The sequence below is a fragment of the Simochromis diagramma genome, unplaced genomic scaffold, assembly GCF_900408965.1.
Source record: "Simochromis diagramma unplaced genomic scaffold, fSimDia1.1 OVJJ01000325.1, whole genome shotgun sequence".
NCBI lineage: Eukaryota > Metazoa > Chordata > Actinopteri > Cichliformes > Cichlidae > Simochromis > Simochromis diagramma.
The window spans coordinates 379,862-406,826 of NW_024387291.1; the positions used below are offsets into that span (position 1 = coordinate 379,862).

Consider the following 26,965-nt stretch of genomic DNA (forward strand, 5'->3'; position numbering starts at 1 on the left):
CTTTTTCATTTGTGCCAGAAAGCAGGAGGTTACAGAGAGTCAAGCCTAGAGAAAATAAGCTTGTGAATGACTTTTCCCAGGTCACCGTGTGAGAGCATTCCTGTTAAATTGCTATCAGCTATTACTACACAATGGTGAAGCATCTCATATAAGCAATAAATTTAACCTTAAGCTCAACCTTGTCATTTGGCATTAAATGCCAAATCAAAATGGCTGTAAACATCTGCCCTGGTTAAGCTTTCTTCAAACCAACAAAACTATGTACAAGATCACAAGTTATACTAGGTCATCATATCCCTCCAGAAAGCAATCCTTTTAGATTTCAAAAAGTTTACATTTTGAATATTTTTTAAAATACTTCCATAATTACTAACTATTAGCTAAATACAACAAGACTAACCGGATGATGCATATTTCAGCAGTAGAGAAAAGACAGCAACAACCTGGAAGAGATATTTTTATCCAAATATCAACGATTGCTTTGCCACAAGTGCCTCAATTCTTCATGGCATGGAGTCAACAAAGTGCCAAAATCACTGCGGGGTGGCTGTAGCTCCGGAGGTAGAGCAGGTCATCCCCTAATCACATGGTTGGTGATTCAGTTCCTGGCAGCTCTGGTCTATATGCCAAACTATCCTTGGGCAAGATACTGACCACAAATTGCTCTCTGATGCATTCATCACTGTGTGAATGTTAAGATCAAAAACACATGAATGGGTGAATATACACACACACACACACACACACACACACACACATATATATCTATCGATCGATAGATAGATAAGATAAGATCCTGTGGGACTTCCAGATACAGACGGACAAAATGGTGGTGGCTAACCAACCGGACATAGTGGTGGTAGACAAACAGAAGAAGACGGCCGTAGTGATCGATGTAGCGGTTCCGAATGACAGCAATATCAGGAAGAAGGAACACGAGAAGCTGGAGAAATACCAAGGGCTCAGAGAAGAGCTCGAGAGGATGTGGAGGGTGAAGGTAACGGTGGTCCCCGTGGTAATCGGAGCACTAGGTGCGGTGACTCCCAAGCTAGGCGAGTGGCTCCAGCAGATCCCGGGAACAACATCGGAGATCTCTGTCCAGAAGAGCGCAGTCCTGGGAACAGCTAAGATACTGCGCAGGACCCTCAAGCTCCCAGGCCTCTGGTAGAGGATCCGAGCTTGAAGGATAAACCGCCCGCAGGGGCGTGCTGGGTGTTTTTATATATATATATATATATATATATATATATATACATATATATACACGAGTTCCTTTCCCATGGAATCAAGATTTAAAAGATTATAGAGCTGAGGACAGTGTGTACACGTATATATAGTATGTCATTACTTGTCTGACACTGTTGCCTATTATGCTCACATAGGATAAGTACTCTTTGCAGCGGAAAGGTGGGTGGCTTGTATCAGACTGTTTGATGGACAACAAAATGAATAGAGTGGTGGATGTGATAAAGAGAGTGCGAAGGAGAAGTGAGTGGTTATTCAGTAAGGAGCCCACATACACACATTCACGCAAGGGAAGGAGAAAGTGAAGTTTTTGTAGGAAGAAAAATCAATAAGCGGGGCTATGAAAAATGAAGCTGCTTCCCAGAAAATCCTATTTCTCGTTTTTATTCCTCTTTGAGCATGATGAAATTGCATTTTGAGCCTTTTGAAACAAGACTAGAGTATCTTTTGCACTAGAAAACGTGAAAAAATCAGAAATATCTGATTAACAAAGTATAAGCTCTAGAAACACATATGTGTCACAGATCACAGTCACAGATCTAAATTACTGATGAAGGCGCCATCAAAATCCTATTTTCTGCTATATACTTTGTCATATCTGTTAAAGTAAGTAAAAGCCTCTCGTGTAAAAGCAACGCTTAAGAGAACAGTCGAGTTGTACTTTACCCTGAAAACAGAAAACAAACTTAACTGGGGGGTTTCTAAAGCTCCCATCAATCTCAGTGTAATTCACTAAAATGCTTACAGAAGTTATTTGTCTGGGTCTATTGACTAAATCCAAATTAGAACAGACTGAAGTAGTCATTTAAAGGACTTTGACACGAGCCCGATTTGTGGAACTAATTAAGGACCATGGTTTGTGTTTGAGAAAAATTATATTTTGATACTGTGCATTTCACCCCTAAGAAGCAAGCATTGGATGTTAATTATTCATCAGTGATGTTTAAGTTTTGTTGTCCAACAAATGAGAGTAGTGGTAAGATTAGAGGATTTGAGATCCAAGTAAAAGGTGAGACATCGACCCCAAATCAAGTCACCAGCCAAAACTGGTAAACATAATTTTAAATTTAGGTTCTACATTTTGAATTACTTCAAATCCAAGATGTTGATTACCTAAAATTAAGTCTTTATTCAAATTTTCATTTAAATAAAGCTAATAAAGAAACATTTCTTTTAGGTTTCTTTGCGACTACGCTCTCCAAAATATTACTGCACACATACAATCTGATGTATTCCTTACAGCTGACTATCAGACCTGAAGGTAACTGTGTACCTTTATTTTTTTATTTTTATTTTTTATTTTACTTAGATCATTTATATCTCCAGAGGCTGTAAAAGGTACACATGCTGGGTGCAATTTGCTGATGGGGGGATCCCCCAACCCTGTGTTAATGTATCCCAGCCTCTGCTAAATAGTTTTTATCCTCTATGGTGTCATAATTGTATCTGATTCCACTCTATTAAATCAGAAAGTACCACTGTTTCAGTGTTAAAAATACTCTTTATTAAGTAAAGGAGAATCAACGTGAAAAAAATCAGCAACATGTCAATAACTTGCCTGATCACCATCAAAATTTTTGGAAGAGGTGAGCTTTGCAGCTTCTTTCTTTTAAGTTCTTATATTGCACCTACGTGCCAGAACTGCTGTCTGTGACATCCTGCAGGATGTATGACGTTTGTGAAGAAATACACACATAGTTTGTTGGTGTTGCAAGTGAAAGTGCAACTGCTGTGATGGGCCGATACAGAGGAGCAGTCACACCCCTAACTGAAAAGATCAACCCTAACCAGACAGACCGTTGTTCACTGTATCATTAAAAGCTAGAACTTGTGGTCCACGATGCTTTAAAAAGCATTAAATTTCACATGAGTTATATTTGCACGTTTATTTACTTCAAAGCCTGCTGGTGATATCAGTAAATGTAACAGAGCTGCCTCCTTCTCTGTCCACAGACTTTTAGATGAACATTTAGATGTACTTCTGCAGGAAAGCAGAAAAAGTCAGTCATCAAAGCAAACTGTTTTCTGAGTAAAATGATAGAAACACATATATCCCTACTGTAAAAGGGATCTTTTACACGTAAATTGAGTGTGTAAATCACTATACAGACAATTTAGAGCTTGGTCAAGTTCATAATTTATTCTGTGAATGTCACATTGACTGTAGTACAGTAATAAATACTGTAACAGGCTTCACAGTATATAGCTCCACTGTAACAATGCTTAGGTAGGTGGTACGTGTCAAAGTAACATCCACAAGGATAGCAGGATCCAAGGTTTCCCAGCAGAACATTGCCCGAAGCATCACACCACCTCTGCTAGCTTGCCTTTTTTCCATATTGAATCCTGGTGCCAGGTGTTCCCCGAGCAATGCACACATACCCAGTCGTGTAAAGGAAAATGTAATTCATCAGACCACTGCCTTCTATTTCTCTGTAATCCAGTTCCGATGTTCATGTGCCCATTGCTGGCCCTGTCGCCAGCATGGCCACCCTGACTGGTTTACAGCCTAATATGCAACAAACAGCAATGCACTGTGTATTCTGAAACCTTTCTATCAGAGGCAGTGTTGCATTTTTCTGCAGTTTGAGCTATAGTAGCTCATCTGTTGGATCAGCCCACACAGGCTAGCCTTTGCTTCCCATGGGCATAAGTGAGCATAAGTTGCTGGTTCATTATTGTTCCTTCCTTGGAGTTTTGACATATACTGACCACTGCAGACCAGAAACACCCGACAAGAGCTGCAGTGTTGGAGATGCTCTGACCCAGTCAAGCCATCACAGTTTGGTCCTTTAAAACTGGCTCAAATCCTTACACTTGACCTTTTTTTCCCCACCACTAACAGTTGTTATGATGAAGAGAAAGTCAGTATTTTTTAACTGCACCTACCTGATCAGTCTATTAAATAGACTCTGTTTAATGTGAGTTAATAGGTAACACTTCTACTTTTCAACCTTATTTCAAAAAGTCAGGTTTGTAATTTCCTCCTTTGTTTGAATTCATCTTTGTTAAAATTAAGCTTTTATTTTTCAATTTTCTCTGCCTCATGAGTCTGCATCCTCCTTCCATGCAAACTATGACAAAATAAGTTAAAATAAGTAAAGTGCACTCACTCCCAGCAGTTTGCCATTTGCCATGTTTCCACTGGGCTACAGAGATGCCAAACTGTGAGAGGGGGGAAATATTTATAGCAAAACCTTCCACATGATCTGTTTGTGCTGCCCCTGCAAGCTTTGTATATTCTTTAAAGTGCAACAATTCAGGTACTTGCTGAGAAATCTGCCATGGTTTTGACACTTTTTTTTTAAGTCGACAACCTAGTAGAGTGTGGTAGTTTTTAAGCTGACTGTCGAGCTGTCTCCAGCAGTCTGAGTTCTCAGCTCGGGCGCTTCCTCCTTACGTCATGTTTTATGTCAACATCACAGCAGGAAAGAATGGAGATGAGCCGGTGATATATATACACAGTCATAAAGTTTTCCCCACAGTTAATTTCACATGTATGCACACATGCACGCACAGGTCAGGATTTAACGTGCTCTGACAATACTGCCAACATAAATCAGAAATGCAGAGGGCTATTAGCTGGCCAGTAGTGGTCTGACCTCATGTCAAGAGAGCTGTGGTAATGTGTGAGGGAACAGACAAAAATGAGTCTGAACAGAGCATAATTTAATAATGTGATTCAATACCAAAACAAATAGTTTTTGTCAGTTCGTTATTCACAAGGTTAAGGACACTAGTCCTCAAAATTTCATTAGTGACGCTCGATGAATGTTAATAATACACATTTGGAGAGAGGCTGCTCAGGAAGTGGACAGCTGTGGTCGTAATGACTTCTCCAGGGTCCTCGCCTAAAGAAGTCAGTTGTCAGAGTGTGGTGAGAGATGGATGATAGAAAATTACTGCATTATTGTTGAAGTACATCTTGTGAAATGTGACACTTGGTGTAAAACTCGGCGAAAAGAGCGCACTTGAAAATACTGAGAGAAAATTTCTCGGATGCAAAGCCAAAGAACTACTTCTTTCCTTTTCTCTTTGTCTTAGCACTGATTAGGGTGAGTCCTGGACTTCACTCTCTAGACTATTGTTCTGTTGTTATGTTAATTTTGAGCAGGCCAGTTTTCCTTAGTGCACTAAGAATACTCGGATGTAAGTTGTAGAATCATTTGCTTGCTGTTGGTATCAAGGACATCTTTTGTTATTGCCAACTCAATCCTGGGGCTGTCCGTGCACCAGGAGCAGTTTTCTACTTCAAACAAATATTTTATTCATTAATTCATTCAGCTATTTGCCTACAGCTCACCTTTCTGGTGTTCAGGGGGCTGCAGATATAAGTAATCATAATATAGGAAGATCCCAGTGATTTTGAGGCCACCAATAGCATAGTATATAATATTAATGTACCAACAAAGAATCCCTCTGCTTGACTCTTTTGGGCCTTTTCCAACAGAAAATAAAAGGGGCCTTATCTAAAAACTCCTGCCAGGTTCCAGCCTCTCTTAATGGTGGCGATCAAGAAGTGAAACTTACTGTGACCATATGCATGAAGGGGCAGGCAGTGGATAGGACCGAACACCTAAATGCTTTAGCGAGGTTTACCAATGAAAAGACAGTTTCATTTGCAATTTATTGCAACCTCACGTGAATGCAAACATCTTACTGTCATTAACCCATTCTCCAGTGTGTTTTTTACACCACAAACACACCAACTGGATGGAGACTGGAGAGCCCTGCGGTGCCAAAGTTCAGACAGATTCCTGAGAATGCAGGTCGATTTACTTTGCAAATGTGAAAGCTATTTTTTGCCATCTGCTGAAAATACAAATCCCACAGAACCTGACCTAAGCTTGTCATGACTGGCGGGCCATGATAACATAATTAATTCTGGAATCATCTAAAAACTGACAGCTGATTGTGCTGAATTCGCTATTTAGAGCCCGTCCCTATAGATCCTCACCATCTCTCGGTGTCAGTTAAATGTCTACCACGCAAATGTTGCCACAGACTCTATCCTCTCACTCTCTAATTAGGCTGTAATTATGAAATGCAGTGGCTGTAATTGAAAGTGTCAACTAATTTTTCTAATATGAATACAGTTCCTATTCTAAACCTCAGTGAGTGACACTCTTTTTGAGCCTTTCCCGGATGCGACGACTGGAACTACTCCAGCTGTGTGCTGATGGCAATGCTAAAAGCACACAGCTTTTGAGAAGCCTGACCTTTGTGAGTTGGTTGTGTGCAACAATGAATAAACACAAGCAGCATCATAGTATGTGAGTACACTCATACATCTAGACTGCCAGAAGATGATTTATGGCCCGAGGCTGTGTGCAGTAAAATATGTAACAAATTTCACTGAAAGCTCTGTGTTGGCCCAGCACCCAATCCCAGTTCTGTGTGGAGGGGAGGGCGGTGTAATGAGGACTGAAAGCTGATAAAGATGTGCAAAATTGAGGATTTGTTTTCTTCTTCGGGGGGATAATCAAAGAAAGATGATGATAATTATGAGAAATCACTTTAAAACAAAGGTTTTGCGATGTTTAACTGGTCTGCAAGCCTCTTCTCTTTTTCAGTGGTGCGCACAGTGTAATTGAGTGGAAACATTTTGTTCACTGTTCTGTAAAAGGTTTGGTTTTTTTGTTTGTTGTTTTTCTAAGTTTAGGATGTTACAACCGTTAAAAAGCAACCACTCCCATGTTTAAAAGAAACCAACATTTATCAATAGGAGAAGCCATACATCAATCTGAAGTCAGTCACTACAAAAAAGATCAAATCCAGGAGAGTTTGTGCCAGGAAATTTAATCTGTGGACAAATGCACGTATTGGATCAAAGTTGTGGGAAACAAATGGTGATGCATCTTTTAAGTTATGATGACAACTAATCTACAAATGCATTTGAAATGGAATGCCTCCATGACTGCATTCATTTCAGCATACTGAACATTTTACATGCTCTTTCATGGACACAAACGAAGCACTCAGTCTGTACAGCAGTCACTGTGGGAAAGTTACTCTTACCTACAATAAAAACGAAAGCAGGATTAGTTGGGGTTAGACAAGTCAAAGGACTTCGATGTCAAATTAGTGAAACAAAGTGAAACAGTGAATGAACATATAAATACTGAGTCTTTAAGTCAGTATTTATATGTGATTTTTCATATCTTATATGTTTCATATTAGGTTTAATATTCAATCATAACATGCTTTCACTGACAACCCACTTAAATGTTTTATGTGCATGGTGTAAATAAATAAATAAAAAAGATGTCGCTTTTAGTGGAAAATCGGACTGGCTTGCGAAAAAAGGACACAAAATGTAGAATTTTTCAGATCTGAACGTGTCGCAGAATGTATATACACACCAAGCAAGTTGCGTTTTTGTTGAAAGGTTGTCCTAAACGAATGCACTGTGAAAAAAAAATGTTGATATCAAGCAATGCTGAGACTGTCCCGGTGTTTCAAAACAAAAAAAGGAAGGAAATGAGATTCTCTTGGGAATTTCATTCTCATGAGAAGGCAGCAGCTGGGAGAATGTCATGGTTTGATCCAGGAGTTGAAGCTGCATCACAACCACATTTGTAAATTTTTCAGGATCTCAGTGGGGCAGCTTGAGCTCTCGTTGGCAGAGCTGGGGCCACATTTGAGGAGGCAGAGAAATAATTTCAGAGAGCCGGTTGACCGGGAGCAGCATCTAGCTGTGAGGTAAAATAGTATTATTTTACTCTTTGTGCACTATTTCAATATCACTGCACTTGTTACCAAATGCAGTGGTCTGATTGTCAGAACTTCTTCAAAGTTCACAGTTCTGACATTTACAGAATAGTGAAGGTCTACATCAGAAATGGCTACTTTTTGAAATACACTTGAGAAATGATCAATTTTCTGGAGTCACATAACTGTTTGAAAATCTAGCATATGGTACATGACAGTTTGTACCTGCTGCCGTTGTATGGGTTGATGTTTAATGGGTAAGGAGAGAATACAAGACAAGGTGAAAAACTGAGGAAGAAGGGTAACAGAGGTGAAAAACACAGAAGAACAAGAGCAGAGTGAAGTTTAATAGTCTCTAACTTGCAAAGGTGAGACACCATCTGGTACAAGAGAGTGGGAGCAGAGGACGGTCGAGAAAAGGTGTGGAGAAAAACCGAACAGTGACACAGACAGAGGATGAAGATCCTGATAGACTATTAGGACCGGGGTTCAGAGAAGATGTGAAAGTGACAGAATTTATGGTCTATTTGTGGCTGAGACAGAGTGAGCGGGTTCCATTTACTTGTCAAAGAACAGACAAGTGTGTTTTTTTTGTGTGGATACTGAGACTCACAGAATCAGAGACAATCACGCTCAAAAGTCTCCCCAAACCACTCCAAAGGTCAGATGGATAAAACTTTGTGGAGAGTAATAACTGAAAGAGCGTGCACACACAGAGGCCAAGATGTGCGTATGTATTCTAAGCACACAAACCTAATTTCCATTCCCATCTTTACCAGTTGATAGGTATAGAAACTAAATATTTATCATCATTTATTCACAAGTTATTGGGCACAGAAAGAAACACACAAGAAATAGAAAGTCAGCTGTGGTGATTTGTACATCTAACATAAAAACTTCAGTGAATACGAAGGCAAGAAGGTTCCTGGTTAAAATCCTTGACTGGTCAGGAACCTTCTCTGCCCTGTGTCAGTCTCTCTGGCTGCCCAGGCGTCATTCCACTATCCAAACACATGTTTGCGAGTTTGATGAAATTGACAATATGTGTTAATGGGAGCATGAATGATTGTCTCCTTCTTTGTTAACCTCTGTTAGGCTTCTTACCTGTCCCCAGCCTTTTGCCCTTATATGCTCGAGCCCCCATAAAATCCTGAATAGAATGAGGGGCACTGACGATGGATAAATACATAACATAAAAATTTTTAAAAAACAGCTTTTTACATTCTGTATATTAATTTTACATCGTGTACCTTAACTTGGATGTGTATATGAAGACAAAAGAAAGCAAACTTTGGTAAATTGATTGTTTATTTTATTTATTTTTTTTGTGTTACATGCACGTATAATTGCAGGGATAGCTCAGTAGGTATAGTGATGGCCTCATGATCGGAAGGTCGGGGATTCGATTCCCCTGAACGGCTACCCTGAGGTACCCCTGAGCAAGGTACCGTCCCTACACACTGCTCCCCGGGCACCCAATGGCTGCCCACTGCTTCACTGAGTGAATGGGTTAAATGCAGAGAGGAATTTCCCCATGCGGATAAATAAAGTATAGATTATTATTATTATTAACAAGGATAAACTAAGTACCCACAGTCATCCTTATGAATACAATTTCAAATGGGAAAATATATACACTCGGTTTTTGTGTTTGTATGCTTCATACATGGAAGTATAGGAGTATAGCAACCTAAGATGACTGTGTTGGAGTGGTTTTGCAATACTACTACTACTGCTACTACTACTAATATTAAGAAAAACAAGAAGAAGAAAGTGTGCAATTTTAGGGACAGTTTCACAAAGTTCACTATATGTTTCTCTACAGTATATTGTAATTACTGGCTTCATATGTAAGTGTATGTCAGACTTTTTATCTAAGATGCCAACCACAAACACATCTTGTTTTTCCTACAAGAAAATCAATTGTAATTTGTAGCAACATTTAAAGGCTCTAAAGGGTCAGGCTTGCTGATCTGCAGGGTTTTTTTTCAGACATCATTCAGATGTTGGGTAACTGTGGCAGACTTCTTCAACGCACAAATCAATAATGATGAATATGCAACATATTGTTATGTAGTAGTAAGTTCATTGGGCTGTGAGGGGTGGGGTCATGCAATTGCAATGCAATGCGAAATATTGATCACTGTTGTCGGTGTAAGTTTGGTAGAATAATTGTAAAATTCAACTAAGTTTAATAATAATAATAATTATGTTTTCCTTTCCAGATAAAGGTAATACAATAAAAAAAATCTACTAAATCCCTCTTCTACATAGGCCTGTTGTGTTAACTTCAATATTTAATATGAAATAATCTCAAAATGCAACAGCACAAAGCACTGTTGATTTAAAAATGAATGACTAAATATTATGCTACAACATTTTACTCATCAGGTTATACAGATTCCTGCGCTGTGTGTCACCCCATTTTAGCCTCATCTGCACATCTTGAGTTAACTTTTCCTGTACTGAGATCAGCTGCAAACTTTCAAGTTTAGGCGCAGTAAGTATTTGAAAATGACCGAGCTGTCTAATGTGTTCTGTAGCATTGTGTATCAGAGGTTGTAACCTGTGAATGAAGCAGGGAATGAAGGGCAGGTTTTAATGTTCTGTAGGAACATTAGGCATGTAGGAGTGTAGCTGCTCCTCCGTATCAGCCCAGAAATCATGAATATTACATATTTTTCACAGACACCCTTCATAGCAGGGCCTTCTTATTGTCTTCAGTGTTAAAATAAGAATCTGCAAATCTCACCTTTGTAGGAAATTCTACTCTCCTTCCTAGTCTGTACTGTCACAGGACCACAAGTGCTGAAAGTGAAATTCAGTTTCTGATTCTGTAGTTGTTTGTGCTGTTTTTTGGTTCAAGACACAAGAAATGCAATATGTAAGGCAAAACCAGAGTTTGTACAAGTCTAATGAGCTTGAAAGGCAATATTTGGTGTGACCACCTTTGTTCTTCAGCACAGCCTGAACTCTGCTTTGGATTTTGGCTGCCATTTCTTCTGTTCTGTGTCAGGATAATACCACAGTGCTTCAATAATGTTGATATCTGGGGTCTAGGGAGACCAATCCTAGTGTTCCATTCTGTGTTTTCTATCCTGGTATGCTTCTACTGCACTGACATTGTGTTTGGGATCGTTGTTGTGCTTAAAAATGAAGCCACTGCCAATCAAGACGCGGTGCACAAAAATGGCAAAACCGAATTTTTAGCTAATTGCCCTTTGCTCTTTTTATCTTTGGGATTTGTCATAAATTCAACTAAAAACTGTTTGTGGCAGGCTTGTAGTAACAAAGTGCCCAAAGATTTGAAATTGGTTCTTTGGTAAGTTGTTGTTTTGTATAGATCCAACACTGGTTCATCCCTCGAGTTCAGTGCATTTTTTATGTTTGAGTGATTCATAAGTTGGTGTTAAGTGGCCAATAAACCTGTCTTGGCTTGAAAACTGTTAAAAAAGATACAAGAAAGTCTGGTTCCTTTGAAGCAAATATTTAATTTCTCTAAATTTATACCTCAATCATCTATTTGGTTAACAGATCAGCTACAGCTTTAAAGCTGTTAAGCTATGTTAAATGATAATACATATGCTAAAATGATACATTTCAAGGTCTTTCTAAAACAATGCAATAAAAATATAGTATAAACCCGTATTATCTCAGCAGATCATAATATCGTGTGATGTATTTCTCACTGTAGTGGGAACATTTCCAATTCACAGTACTTTTGCAGAGCACGGTGATATAAAGACACACAGCCATCCAAACAAACCCTCAGACAGTTGGCTTTTGTGTCTCAGGGTGAGAAACTACATTTACCCAGTGAGGGTGCTGAGCTGAAACAGTAGAAGAACTGCTACCCCGAGGGAAATACACCACTGGATCCCCTTCTAGACTGCAGCAGTGATTAATGTTTGTGTGCTGAGCTCGTGTGTGAGCCTGTGATCATCACAGTGGTGAATGAGAGCGTGTGTGTGCACGCATTGTTGGAGGTGGTGAATTACATGCGAAACAGACAGATAAACCCTTGAGGAAAAAAAGTCACTTGCATCCATCACTCTGCCTGGTAGCTCCCTGGATCTGCAGCTTCAATCCTTCCTTTTCGCTCTTGTCATATCTCTGGGTTTAAAGCCACTCCGTTCTCGTTCCTCCCCCCCCGTTTCTTTCTTTCATTGACCCTTGAATTGCTTCAGTCTCCTCGTTCTCCTGTGGTCTCCCCCTCTTGCCTGCTCTCATTGATTCAAGCTTTAAACTTTCATTCTCACTCACTTACCCAGGAGGTGAAGTTGAATTACAGTCATTACCTTGCTGTTTCTCTGCGCCCTTACTCACTCTGTACCTGTCTCAGCTTTTCTGCTTTCTGCTTGCTCTTTGGGAGGACTCCATGCTGTTCCAGTCTACCACTCACATTTATTCTATATTGGGAGGTGGTGGAGTGGATGGTGAGGCCAGGCCTTCTTGTTAGCACAACCACCACCCAAGTGGCCAACTCATCACAAACCTCTCACTCTCTGGCTCCACAAGGTGAATCCGTTTTTAGCCTACACAAACGCAGCGAGGGCGAGTTGTTTGTGAGCAGCTGTTGCTACGCGACAAAAACATTTTGTCTTAACTTGAGTATTTTCCAGTTGTCTAGTTTTGACAATGTTTCTCCTTTAATGGACTAAAGCGAATACCTCTAAGTACAAATCTCATTAATGTGAGCCGCTGTTTATCACGTCCATTATATCCAAAGATGTTCTGTACTTTCCAGTTATTTACTTTCTTTTAAGCTGGAGCAGAACTTCTGTTATGTTTGAGGCGCTGCCAAATGCAAAGTGGGTTACATTACTGCGTGAAGTTTTGAGCAGACTTGTACAGAACAGAACATAATGTGGAAGATTTAGGTAAACAAATAGGCTCCTTTTCGCAGACCTTGTTTTGTTTTGTTCTGTTTTTTTAATCTACAAGAAAAAAAAAGTATTCCCATACACTATCTGCCTTCAAAAAAGGGGAAAACTTCACTACTCTATATGTTGCCAGGTTTAGGCCTCCTTTTTAAACAAAGACATTTAGGAAAGTCTTCAAATCATCAAGTCAAAAAGCCATTTCTGAACGGGATAGTTGTTAATGGTATTTCTTGGGTTCAGGTTGTGAGATGAATGTCAGTGGAAGGTTTGTGAAAGTAAATGAATGCAAATCGTGTGCATTTACGTGTGTGTTGGTGCCTTGGTGAAGGGTGAAACAAACCCCTAGCTCAGTGGGGGTTTGGGAGCTTATGAATCTGGCACAGCAGGAGTTGGTGGTGTTTCTGTCTGATGTTTGGCTCTGTGGGAGGTATTATATAGTTGACTCAAAACTTCTTTCACTTATTTAAAATGTATTCTAAGGGCTCAGTTTTACCAAACATGCTGTAAACTGAATGATTTGAGAATGTTGATAGAGGATCTATATTTTATAAAATGTATGTTAATTCTGATTAGTTTTGAGTACAAGCTTACCTGATTTAAATGTGGCTAGTGTCATTCAGTAAACAGCAGCACCAAGTTTCTAGAGGTGCTACTCGTCTTAGATCGCTCCATGGAAATCTAATTCCAAGAGCATGTACTGTGCTCTGTGCAGGTTCTCCATGAACCTCAAATGCAGACAGCATACATGTACTTTTGTTTCAGACTCACTGATCTCATCGTTGATAAGAGCTGGATTACATCCACATCCTAGAAATTTTAAGGAGTTTGCAGTTGAAACGTTTACACTTTACCAAGCCTGAACGCATCACATCAGGTGAGAATGGGAGTGTGTTTATCACTTTTTATACATTCTTCCCTGTGAGTACCTTGAATTTCTCCACAGGGCGAGTCTGTCAATGCAGAGTTTACATCCTGAGGTGAGGGAAAACATTCAGAGGAGGCAGCCGGACATTTGGTGCATGTCTGTTTGCTATCTTGTGCCAGTTTGGCCAGTTTTTTTTGGTCACCACCTGGATCATTTATCAGATTTGGCTATCTGCAACTTTGCCTACATTCCAAAAATAAAAATCAAGGTGAAGTATTGACAGATTGGAGCACATCTACTGCCAATCGTAGCGGCACAAGTGCAACCGTACAAAACTGGAGTTCTAGTGAGAAATCAAAAAATAGCTGAAGTTGACGTCGGCCAACTTTAAGTCAGGCCTGGCTTTTGATTTCTATAAACCTTTTCTCAGAATGCTTTGATCACACTTCATATAACGAAATATGTTAAAAATCATGAAATGCATTCCCTGGCACATGTGTGAAAGAAAACAGCAAGGACAGATATTACCGTTTAACTATGAGGACCTCGTTGTGATTTGAAATGAGCTGTGTGTAACTTGATTTAGTAAATCAATGATATTGCAGTCACAGCCATTTCTTTTGCCATATTTTAAAAGTAAATTTTAAAAAAACTTCAATAAGCCAATCTATAAATATCTATTTAAACAGCATTCATAATCCATTTATGAATATATTTGCTAAACTGTTAATTAGCAAATGTTTCACTTAAGGAGTTAAAGACTTGGATCATAAGTCTGCATCAACATCTGTTGACAGCACAAACAAATGTGGGCGCGGTGTCCATTCAAGGTCCAGATATCACCACCCACTAATAAACTGGAAACAGCAGAGTTAAAACAAGATGGAATTTAAAGTTAAAATGACTTTTAAAGGCCAGTTTGCTTTGGAAAGGCATTTGATAGAAGTGCCTTCTGTGTAAATATCTTATGTAAACCTGTAAAATATAATGCGACACAATGTGACAGCTCTCCGATGCACATGTATATAGAGTTAAAGAAAAAAACACATTTACCTCCCTAAACTTTATTCAACTATTCTTTATTATCATACTGCAACTCCCAGGTGTTGCTTTTTGAACTTTATTACAGTTCATTATTAGTTATTATTAATATCAGGCTATCATCCACAGCATGTCTTTGTCCTGTCTTCCTCCCCTCACCCTAGGTTTTCCTTCCCACTTGTCTCATATGATTGTCGGGGTTTTCTGTGTTTTTGCTGTAATACTGTAGAGTCGTGACCTCACAAACAAAGTGCCTTGTGGCAACTGTTGTTGTGATTTGGCGCTGTATAAATAAAATACAATTGAACTGAACTGGATTAAATTGAATTGAAGGGTGTACTATAAAACACAAAAGCGGGTCTCATTTTACCTGGCTAACTCTCAGACGTACCTTATGCTGAACACATAACCTGGTTTAGGAGCAGCTTATGTTCTGGCTTTGAGTTTCAAATTGGGTTGAAATTCCACATTTTCCCTAATTCTTGTATTTACAGCATGTGCTAATGGTAATGGTGGGTTAATACATTTGATCTACATTTGACCAACATTTGGCAAACATGCAACAAGCCTCAAATGATTGGCAGTTCATACTTTCCATTGTGTTGTCCTAGTATACATATTAATTGCGTGATGGAGAAAATGTATAAATACTGAAATAGGTCATTCTTTTCTGCTGCTAAGTCTCTTCTACAATGTTGGAAGTGCATCTCCAGATTATAAAACCGATCAGTTTATTTACCGCTAAGAATGCAGACTGAATCAATAAAATTAATTTCACTTTGAGCTTGAACTAAAGTGACTTTCATGTCTCGTTTATTATGCAGGACAGTAACGTTAATGTGTCAAATTCAAAGTTTCAGAGCTCTAATATCATGTTAGAAATACACAGCAGCATTAGAATAATTAACTCAGTTTAAAATATTTATTTCATCACTCTGTATTCTAAATCAACAGATTCATGATTTTCTGCTGCATTAATTTCCTGTGCGCGCTCATTTTTTATATGAGCGTGCACAGAACCTGAAGCGGAAAGCTGGGCTTAATGAAGAAAGTTGGTAACTGCTATTATCATAGCTGTTTTCTCTGACTGGTTTTAGGATTTCTCAAGCCAGCTAAAAAAAGAACGCATGGCTTTGTCAAACTTCCTTCGTAATACATCCCTCAGATGTTTCTCTCTTTTCTGCAGTTCAGCTTGGACTGTTTGTGTTGACTGAAAAACCATTTTACATTCTCCTCACTGTTTTCTTTTTATCTCCTTATTTCAGAAAACAAACTCAGCAAAGATCCCGCAGTTGTCCTTTTGGATAACAGCAACAACAAAAACCCAGAAGTCTCTTAGCTAACTCCACTAGAACCCATTTAGAGAGTTGGAGGTGTGTGTTTTGTCTGCTGTCTCAGATGGTATGATTGCTCTTGAAAACACTCGATTGGTGAAATACCTTGAGAGGTGGTGTGTGTGAAAGAAGTAACAGGGTGTCTGTTGGACTGTGGATAACAGGATATGATCTAAAGCATTGCCTAGGATGAGCCACTCAAGAAGTCTGACTACTTCACTTGTTTTCCCTCCTGCTGAGAAAATGATCTTTGTGTCTCCTTTCAGCAGGAAGCTACTTGGGAATAGTAGTGCAACATTTTGTTGTGTACATCTCTCCAACACAGAGGTTAGCTACAACAGACTGCAAGTGTGTGAATGTTTCAAGGGGGCTCTGTGTGGTGTTATATTGCTCCCATGAGAAACTGCTGGCAGTTCTTTAGGTGAATTCATTGTGGAACAACTTCTGCTTTATGGCAGTTTTTTCTCTTCAGATTCATCTCGAGAAAAATCCACTTATAGATATACTTTTTTGTGTGTAACATGCCTACCTACAAGGTTAGAGAATGACCTCCTGCAACAACATAGACAGCAAACATGCACCAGCAGACACACACATGCACACACACATGGTTTATATTTACTATGACTGTATACAGTAAAGGGAATACTTGATCCTCTGCTAAATTTGTACAAAGAAACCAATGATCTCTAATTTTTAGGGTAGCTTCATTATAATTGAGAAATCAAGCAAAAATCCAGAAAAAATACATTATATCCAGGGTATATCACTCAAATACGTGCAAATCAGTTTAGAAGCATTTATTTAGCAAACTGTTAAAGGACATCAGTGTTAGAGACTTCCACAATGGGCTACAAGGCCATCAACAAGAAGCTTAGTCAGAAGGTGACAAATGCTATTTGTAGGTGGAAGCAATATAAAATGACCATCAATAGCCTTCATGCTGGAACTCAATGCAAGACCTTGTCTCAAGGGGTGACAATGATCATGAGAAAGGTGCTGGATTAGCTCAAAACTACACAAAAGGAGTTTGTTAATGATCTGAAGACAGTTACCAAGAACACCATTGGTAACACACGATGTTGTTATAGACTGGCATATTGCAGTGCAAAGTCCCCCTGTTCAATAAGGCCCATGTGCAGGCCTGTCTTAAGTTTGCCAGTAAAAATCTAAAAGATTCAGGGAAGGTTTGGGAGAAATTGCTGTGGTTGGATGAAACCACTATCCTGTCTTTTAGCTTCCACCCTGGCATCAATGACTTGAAGGAAGAGAAATGTTGAAAATGACCTGAAGAAAAAACCCCAAAGTCAAGCACAGTGGTGGAAACATTTTTCTCTATGCTGTTTTTTTTTTTTTTTTTTGCTCTGGGGTACCTCATTACATTGAGGAGTCAATGTACCACAAAATCTGAGGACCAGAGCCTCCGTCCCTCAGCCAGAAGAATGAAGATGGATCATGAATGGGTCTTCCAGCCTGACAATGACCTAAAACATAACGCCAAGGCAACAAAGAAATGCCTGAAGAAGAAACAGATGAAGGTCATGGAGTAGCTTAGCAAATGTCCACCCCAAATCCTGTAGAAAATCTGTGAAGGGAGCTGAAGCTTTGAGTTGCCAAATGGCAGCCAAGAAACCTAAAGGATTTAGAGAGTCTCTGTAAAGAGGCGAGGACTAAACTCCTATTGTCTATTTGCAGCATGTCCACTCCTTAAACAACATTCACATCACATCAAAGTACTCATTTTGAGGGGTTTTCAGGTCTGGAATCTGTGATGTCTCCCTCAAATAACTGCCTCCTTTAGGCTGGAGAAACACTTTATTTAACTAACACATGAGACCAGGCTCAGGATACTTATCTGTGTACCGCTCATGTTGAAAACTTCTTTCATAGAGTCGGAGGGTAGAAAATAAAGAAAATAAACAAAACAAACATCAGTAACATTGGTATTTTTCATGTAATCTTCAATACTGATGACCAGTGATGGGAATAACGGCGTTACAAGTAACGGCATTACTAACGGCGTTACTTTTTTCAGTAACGAGTAATCTAACTGATTACTATTCCTATCGTTACAATGCCGTTACAGTTACTAACAAGAAAATGTGGTTCGTTAATATTTTTCAACAAACAGACGGTTGAAGCTGTGTTCAGTTTACCGCATCTTATATCAGTTGCACGGAAGTAGCTGTAAGTAATCTGGACGCTACAGCTTTAATCAGCTGCGCGCTCCCGCGGACGGTAATCACGATCTCTGTCTAGCACAACACCTGGAGCTAAGAGGGCAAAACAATCGCATGAGTGCTGCTGTTTGACTGAGGAAGAATAAAGTAATCGTGGTAAGCCAATCACATGACCACTTAAAGACAAAGCAACAAGGTGATGTATACCAGTTTATAAATTGTGTTGATAGGCCACGTAAAACCAGAGTCATGATAAACAATATATACGTGGCGTTTTTTCCTCAATGGTTTCGTCACGTTTACTGTCTAAGGACAGCGCAGCGAGCACTCTCTGCTTATGAGCAAAAAAAACCCCAAACAAAAACAGGGGAAGTTTTAGGAGTGACGGGGAGAGAGAGAGAGACCTGAGTTTTGAGATGTGAGAGATTTGTGACGTTTAGCGTGTTTGCAGTGTTTAGTTAATGTGTTGTCTTGTGTAGTTAGTGTGTAGTGTTGTGGATAGTTTTGTGTTGTGTGTCAGAACAATGAGGCGACTGCTGTCTCCAGGTAGAAACAGGAGTGATACACCTGCTGCTGTCAGACCTGCAGGTATCAGGCTGTGATGTTCTCCTTTATAGTGGACAAATAATTTTTTTGGAGTGTCACAAATAATTTGTGTGGCATCTTATTGAATGCAGAACAGCTGATTGTTCTGTAAATAGTTTGCAATGGTTATTTAAAAAATCAAGGTAAAAGGTAAATGGATGCAAATAACTTTGTTGTTTGCAAAACTTGTGCATAGGATTTTAAAATTGACAATCTATATTTGCATTTAAAGTTATGAAATATGATTCATTAAACATGTTTGTGGTTGTTACAGTAAAAAATATAACCTTTTCTACTCTGATTTTATATTTTTTGTCTGATTTTAGATCAATTGTGTTAATACAGTGTGTCAAAATGAAAACATAACTGTAAATTCAGACACGTGAGGCTGTGCTGAAAACGATGATACCAAGCAAGGCAAAGCAAATCGTTTTTAAAGGTGAAATGTGGAGTGAAAATCAAAAGTAGTTAAAAATGGCCAATTATACCCTGGACCCCAGAGGATTAAACATTTTTTTAAAGTAACGCAATAGTTACTTTTCAAGTAATTAATTACTTTTAGAATATTGTAACTCAGTTACTAACTCAGTTACTTTTTTGAAGAAGTAACAAGTAACTATAATTAATTACCTTTTCAAAGTAACTTGCCCAACACTGCTGATGACATTCACACAGTTGCTAAGCTTAACCAAATTTTATTCATGTGTCTATCAAATTTCTTAACCACTTACCCAATTCAGGGTCGCAGTGGATCTGGAGCACATCCCATCTGGTTTTGGGAAAAGATCGGGTACACCACAGATAGATCACCAGTTCATCACACTGTGATCAATGCACCAGTGCATCACCAGTGTATCAATGTAACATCATCCTTTTCTCTAAAATCAAGTCACACATCTCAAACAGCAATTTAAAGATGTCGTCACAAGTCTTTTCACTCTCAAAGTCTAAATAGACTTACTTTTGCCCCTCTAGGGATAAAAGTACCCAGTACACATGCACAGCCAGACACACACACGTCTCACATTCTTCACTGACCAGCGTTGTGACACAAATATCTTTATCAAGGTCGAAATGCGATGACAGTAATTGTTACAGATTACTTGCCAATATAGGCACCACTACAGCAGGTATTACAGTTGTTAGGTCTGGATAATAAGATGGTGTGTGTGTGTGTGTGTGTGTGTGTGTGTGTGTGTGTGTGTGTGTGTGTGTGTGTGTGTGTGTGTGTGTGTGTGTGTGTGGCTCCATTCACCTTCATTCATCTCATGCCTCTTCAAATTGATGCCATGTTGACTTCACCTACAAGTCCAGTGAAGACAAATGAACTCAGCATTGACTTCCCCTCTGTTTAGTTGATGGATAACCTGACAGATGTCTGATTGATGGCTGATCAGTGATTCCAGTATGGACTCATCCCCTCCCAGCATCCCTCACTGAAACAGAACACCTTAAAAAAAAACTGAGCGACTATGTCCACATTTGGAACAAAAGCAAATAAACACAGGAAACTAAAATATATTTATCTGATATTCAGGTCAAATATTTGATATACAGTAACTCTGGTAGGAAGTTAGTGGATGTTTTGTTCTGGGTATATTCTTTTGTACGATCAGCACCTTTAGTATGTATAGCTTTGGTTATGGGATATTTTTCCCATAAACCTTTTGCATTTTTCATTCAGCTTGAGTATATGTAATAGAGTTCTGAAAGAGCAGTTTAACCATGAATTATTTTAACCAAAGAACTGATAAAGAAGGAAGAAAAAAAACTGCACAGGCTTGTATAGAATTAAAACACTGTGATTTGAGAGGTTGGGGTGCTTTCAAATTGAGTGCATTGATTTGGATATCACGTAATTTACACAAAGATAAGCCTTGTTTCACAGAGAATAGCTTAAAGACGTTTTTAGAAATATTTCTGAATGTAATCCATGCAACATGTTTTAGGTAAGTTGGAGCAGAGGCATAAAAAAAATAAAAACACTTGGTTTTTCTCTGGGCCCCAAGTTCATTTAAGACAGCATCAGGAAAAGTGTAAGACTATTCAGCGGTTTGCTCTAAAGAGGACAGTGACCATCAGGCTTTTTAACATGGGCAGTTCATAAACTACAGTATGTACAGTAAGCCTTGCTTCTAACTGTGAACTCTAACATTTTAGCCCTCCCCCAACCTAAAAGTCAGTGCGACTGGATCCTTGGGTCTGTTTGTAGACAGTGTAAAACGTGGACGTAGCCACCTTGATGTCCAAATCAATCTTCAACAACTGTTTGGGTCGTTGTAGCAGGCTCTAAACATGCTTTCTAATCATGCAAATTTTGTCATTTTAACACTGGAGTTTGTTTATGTGGATTGGACTTCCATCTGGAACCAGACTTAGGTGGCACCTAGAGATAATGCAGTATTTGCCACTTTCAGGTTGGCTCAATTTTCTTAACTCTTTCTCTTTTTCTGCCCTCGAGTTGCTTACATTTTTATCTGATAGTTTTGGACTGATAACACTGTATAAACAGAAGAAAGGATCAGATTCTAGGAGGGAAGAAAAAGAAGGAAATTGATTTCTTTTTAAAAAAAAAAGATGGTCCTGAAAACACTAAATTAAAACTATTTCATATTAGGTCCCTTGTCTTTGAATCAGCAGTCTGGGCAGCCAACCTGATGTCACAGCATTAGGTCCATTTTACGCTTTGCAACCAACATCTCAAAGAGCAAATTCTGCATTATTCTTAAAGAACTATCTTCTACTTACCTCACCTGTCTCCCTTATCCCAAATCATGTACAGTTTTTTTCCCCTCGTGCACCGTGTCACGCTGTTCCCATTACATTGATTCCCACCAGGGAGCTGCTTATTGCTGCAGCAGCCTCACACTGAGCAGTCAGATGGTGCTTGTTTAGGAAAGTAACAAGTCAAAATTACAGACACCCTTCTTCTCACAGCTTCCCAGGATGCTTCCCAGACTGACCACTATTCTTCATGGAACATTGCCATTTTGTAACCACTTTTCCACACGAGCCCTCTCAAGTTTTGAAGCATATACAGACATGCACCCGATGATAAACATTGTGGTGTTTTGCAAAGTGACACAGACCACGATTAAGCTGCCAATTCACATGTGAGCTGAATCTGATATGAGGTTATTTGCTCGTCGCCATTTTTTTTTCATGCAATATCTCCATTATTGTGTCTGTTTTGTTCCTCCATGTAAAGCCTGCCCAGCTGCTTCATTTGGTACTTAGCTCTCTTTGATGTAGACAAATGCACCAATCAGTAACCCGCTCTTCTAATTATCCCAGTCTCTGTTGTGTGGCAGGCAGGGACCTGCCCCTTCTCATGCGGATGACACTGATGGTTGATTCAGCTTCTGTTTTTTTGCCCTTTCTGTTTATTGCAGGCTTTCATTGCTGACAACTGGCACATGATCTGAGAACATCAAATTTGAGGTAATTATTCCCATTGTCTTGTGCTCTGCAACATAGACTGTGCATGAAGGTGACACACACACCTACACACACTCAGGGACTTGTCCAGCTTAAGAGATACATTGCATGGCTTCGGGGGTGACATTGTGCTTCTGTGGTGCACATTAACTGGTACAGAGAGAAGTTTATTCATATGGGTAAAGTGACCATTCTGCTTGCTTGCAGGTCAGGTCACTACGTAGCCAGAGTGTTTATCTCTGTCAGCATGCCCTTCACCAAAACTACAGGGCTGCTGCTTGCTCTGAGGGTGGTCATTCTGTCTGTCTGATGATATTATTAATGTGCTTACAGGCAGCGCAGGTTTCCAACATTTTTCATATTTGAACATGTTTCCTTGTTCATGTAAATACTGTTTCTGTTGGATAGTTTTGTTTACGCACAGTACACGTTTAAGGCAGAGGTATAAACTCATCACACCTGCAAAACACTAATCTTCTTTAGAAAAAGGACATTTTCTAAGAAAATAGTTTTTGAATATATATCCAACTAAAACTGTGAAAACATGGCAACTTAAAAATAAAGAACTAATCACCCTCAGTTCCCTTCTACAGACACTGTCCCATATACAGACATTGCTAAGCCTTGGATTTTATGTGTAGAACCTAACATTATACATTTACTGTGGGTGTGGCCAGTTGATTCTCCCTTTAGCTCTTAGTGCTATTCTCTTGTCTACAATGTAAACTGTAATATTAATGTCAACTGGCAGCACATGTTTTACTTTATTTTATTTTAAAGCTCTGACTTGCCCTAAACTAAATCCCTAAATAACTGTCTATGTTGTGCAAATGTCACAGACTCTGCACGCTTCACTGATGCCAGACCTCAGTCAGTGCTGAAAACAAACACAAGTCTTTTCTTCAGCTTCTAGGTTGGAGTGTGATAAGTGAGCCTCCTCACTTATAACAAGATCAATCTGGAACGTTAGGACGTTGCATTCTCTAATTACAAGATTAGCATTCAGAAATCTTGCACTGCTTGAGCTTCCTGCAATATAAACAGTATTTATGCCCTTTCAGTACACTTGTGGGACACATTTAAACAATTATGAAATATTTATTCCAATTGTAGGATATCTACAAAACATACACTTCACTGTTTGCATGCATGTATAAAGGAGGGGGTGCACATGATGGGCAGAGGTTTATCAGTTTGCAAAAAACTGATGAACCTCTTTCTGAATAAAGTTTGTCAACATAAGAATTAGGAAGACTTTTATATAATTTCATCATCTTCAGTACAAAATATCATCAAAAGATTCTGGGAATCTGGAGAAATCTCTGTGCGCAAGGGACAGAAATCAATATTGGATGCTTCTAGTCTTTGAGTCCCTGAGCAACGCTGCATTAAAACAGGATTCTGCTATGGAAATCAGAAAGTCACATGTGAACGGAAATGCCTCCATCTTCTCTGGACCAAAGTTCATTTGAAATGGACTGAAAACATATATCTCATACCACCTCCCATCGAGTGTAAAGCAAATAGGGAGGCAGGAAAAGTAATTTTTCAACCCGAAGTCATCATGCCTGCTTGCTCAGAAACCATAGACACCACACTTAAACATCCTGTGTACTGTGGAACACTATGGTAACCCAAGACACTTAACCTGGGAAACCAAGCAAACTGGCCTGAAGGGGGTGTTATGCTATTTTATGACAACTGGGCATCCGTTGCCATAAAATATGAAGAAAATGAGTGCCTGCTTGGTAACTGATGAATCTGGTATGAATATGTATTAGAACGCATACAATATTATGATGGATAATTGACTGGGTCAGAACATGTTCAAAATCGCATGTCTTGTTTGGTGTTATGTGATATTTAATACCTAGTGAACTTGGTCCTCAGACATTATCCACTAATGGATATTAAATATTTAGATATTGAGTTCATGGTACAATATCAGAGCAAATACCGAGTGGTTTCTTTCAGATTTGGTACAGTACAAAGCAGTGAAAGCAGTGGACTGAATGACACCTACACAATCATAGACAAAGAAAAAGGGTTCATGGATATGACAGCCGCTAAAGCAGAGAAAAGTTCTTGCAGAGAAAAGTGAGCTAAAAAGACAAGGCATGAAAGGACAAAATATTTGACTGACAAGTGATCCTTGGGGAGTTAGGCACAATGCTGCCAAACTGAAAGAAGCAGGAATCACACAGATTTCCACTTTAAATGTCAAAAGCTGCCATGCAAATTAGGTGTAATGACCCTCTGCCCTGCCAGTAATAGATGTGTAGCATTTTGGAATGAGCTGCTTTATATGTTGATCTCTTGATTTCTTTATATGTTGATTTCTTTCCATTTGAAGCAATGACAGCATTTGTCATGAGGGGTGGCACGTCTTCTGTTGTGTCACATTTCCCACTGACAGATACGTGGAGATTTCCCCAGTGTGTCACTTCCAGTAGGAGGAAAGTACCATTGATCCACGGTGATTGGTGTACAACGCACTAATTAGGGCAGGCTTGAAACAACAGTCACACTGAAAAGGACAGCAAAGGTAGGGAGGCTTTCCACCATGAACCAGTTGTGACCAATCGGATGTTATAAAATTAAAACAGATGATTAAGATCTAACGTTAGCTGAGAGCAGTGGTTCCCAAATAGTATGAAGAAGCATGCTGGTGTAGATTTTGTTTCAACCCTGCATTATAATTCACTAAAAAGTTATGAATACATTTTATATATTTGTCCACATTTCCCAATACAGAGGTGAGTTCTATACCTTTAAAACAGCCTTAAAAAATCTGTCTTCAGTCTGTTTGCTCAACTGCCACATGGAGTAAATTGCCCATCCATCCATCTTCTTCTGCTTATCCGGGGCCGGGGCACGGGGCACAGGGGCTGCAGCCTAAGCAGAGAAGCCCAGACCTCCCTCTCCCCGGCCACCTCCTCCAGCTTGTCTTGGGGAACACCAAGGCGTTCCCAGGCCAGCGGAGAGATATAATCTCTCCAGTGTGTCCTGGGTCTGCCCATCAAGTCCCCATGCCATGGAGTAAATTATTAGAGCATAATTCTGGCCACTAAAAACTGCGAGACACTCTCACAAAACCTACCTGTTTTGCTGACTTCTGCTGGCCCTTATCCACATGCATCATCTGTCAGAAGAAGTTGGCTAATGCCATCCTAGTACCAAACAAGCTGAAGAGGCACTTGGAAACCAAACATCCCTTCTGAGAGACACTTCAAAAGAGCCTGGATCTGAACCAGAAGCAACAAGCCTGCTTGTCAGATGGCGTGAAGATGTCTGATAAGGCGATGAGGCGAATTATATGCTGGTAAGGTTTATTGCAAAGCAGAGGGAAACTCAAAATAGTGGCTCTTTTAAAAAATTGCAGTTGCAGTGCTAGGTTATCTGACAGTACAATCAACATATGCAATCCGAAAGCACGACATGTTAGACACAGACACAGAGGTTAGTTTGTACAAATATGAAAAGAGATGTGCCTTGAAGTTTTGACCTACCTTTCAGCGTGCCTCGGGTACTTAAAGTTTCAAAACCATTGTTCGTGAACAAAAGGGTCAGGAAATACAGTTGTTTTGATACTACCATTCATATTATAGCATTGCATTTATACTATTAAATGATTATAAAATGATTCATTGCCATTTGGCTTATGCTCACAGTTTGATCTGGTTTTAATATACATATTATTTCAAAGGAGCTGTCTGAGTTGGCAACAAACATGGTATATACCAGGGCAGGCAGGACTTTTGTTTCTACCAAGTCTTGCTCATTCTTGCTAATAGCAGTTAGGCTTTCAAAAAGTTTTCATGCCTCAGCTGTAAAAGGATGAAGGGGTATTGGCTTTCCGACAATACCAGGTGGTGCGTGGGCAGTCGAATGGGCAGCATGGAAACCGAAGTTTGTGAATGAATTACTTGGTAACTTGAAAATGGAGCGATGTAGGATGTAGGAATTGATACAACAGGTTTATCTACCAAAAAAGACAAGTTCGGATCTCAGTGACCTCGACCTGAAAGGTCCGGGGTCAAGTTTTCTGAAAGTCTTCTTAAAGTCTTGTGAACTCAAGAAGGAGTTGATGTAGGATTGATTTAGGCACATCTAGTAAAAATCTCAGACGAGTGAATCTTAACCACCCCGAACTCATAGGTGAACTCACCTACGAACTCACTCAAAGGTGAGTTTGGGGTACTGTTAGGCTGAGAGGTAGCTCGGTAGTTGTTCACTAATGTTGATCTACCAGTCATTTTAAGTGTGTGTGTGTGTGTACGTGCTTGTGTGTGATTGATATCTTTTAAAAAGTGGTTAAAAGTAAACATATAAAAAGGACTGCAAGCTATCCGTGTGCGTGTGTGGATACATCTAACACATGTTTTGAAACTTCTAAAGACAAAAAAAACACTAAATCTGTTAAGTCAGTAATCAGGTGAGTACATTGCATCACATAATGAAAAACACATGCACATTTATGGACTTTTAATTTAGAGGTATGAGAAGACCGCTGTGTTTTGGTTAATTACAGAAATAGAGAGAGTGAGAAGATGAAGAACAAATAAAAATAAAAATATGGGAATGTGAATTTTAAAGGACAGCGAAAGAGAGACAGAAAGACCGATAGAGGAAGGACTATTTGCTAGTCGTGCTGCCATCATCCTGCCAAGGCAACTCGGAAAA

At 39.4% G+C, this 26,965-nt stretch overlaps 1 protein-coding gene across 4 annotated transcripts in view; it reads left to right on the forward strand.

Annotated features, from left to right (window-relative positions):
* Positions 1 to 26,965, forward strand: part of LOC120716433 (protein phosphatase 1 regulatory subunit 29-like) — a 310,216-nt gene that overhangs the window by 209,094 nt on the left and 74,157 nt on the right. For 2 of the 4 annotated variants that reach the window (XM_040003977.1, XM_040003980.1), the window contains one exon: positions 22,237 to 22,285. The gene's annotated coding sequence lies outside the window, so the exon portion shown is untranslated. Of the gene's footprint in view, positions 1 to 22,236; positions 24,828 to 26,965 lie in introns of all 4 variants that reach the window. The other 2 variants (XM_040003979.1, XM_040003978.1) reach the window with 2 other exon arrangements.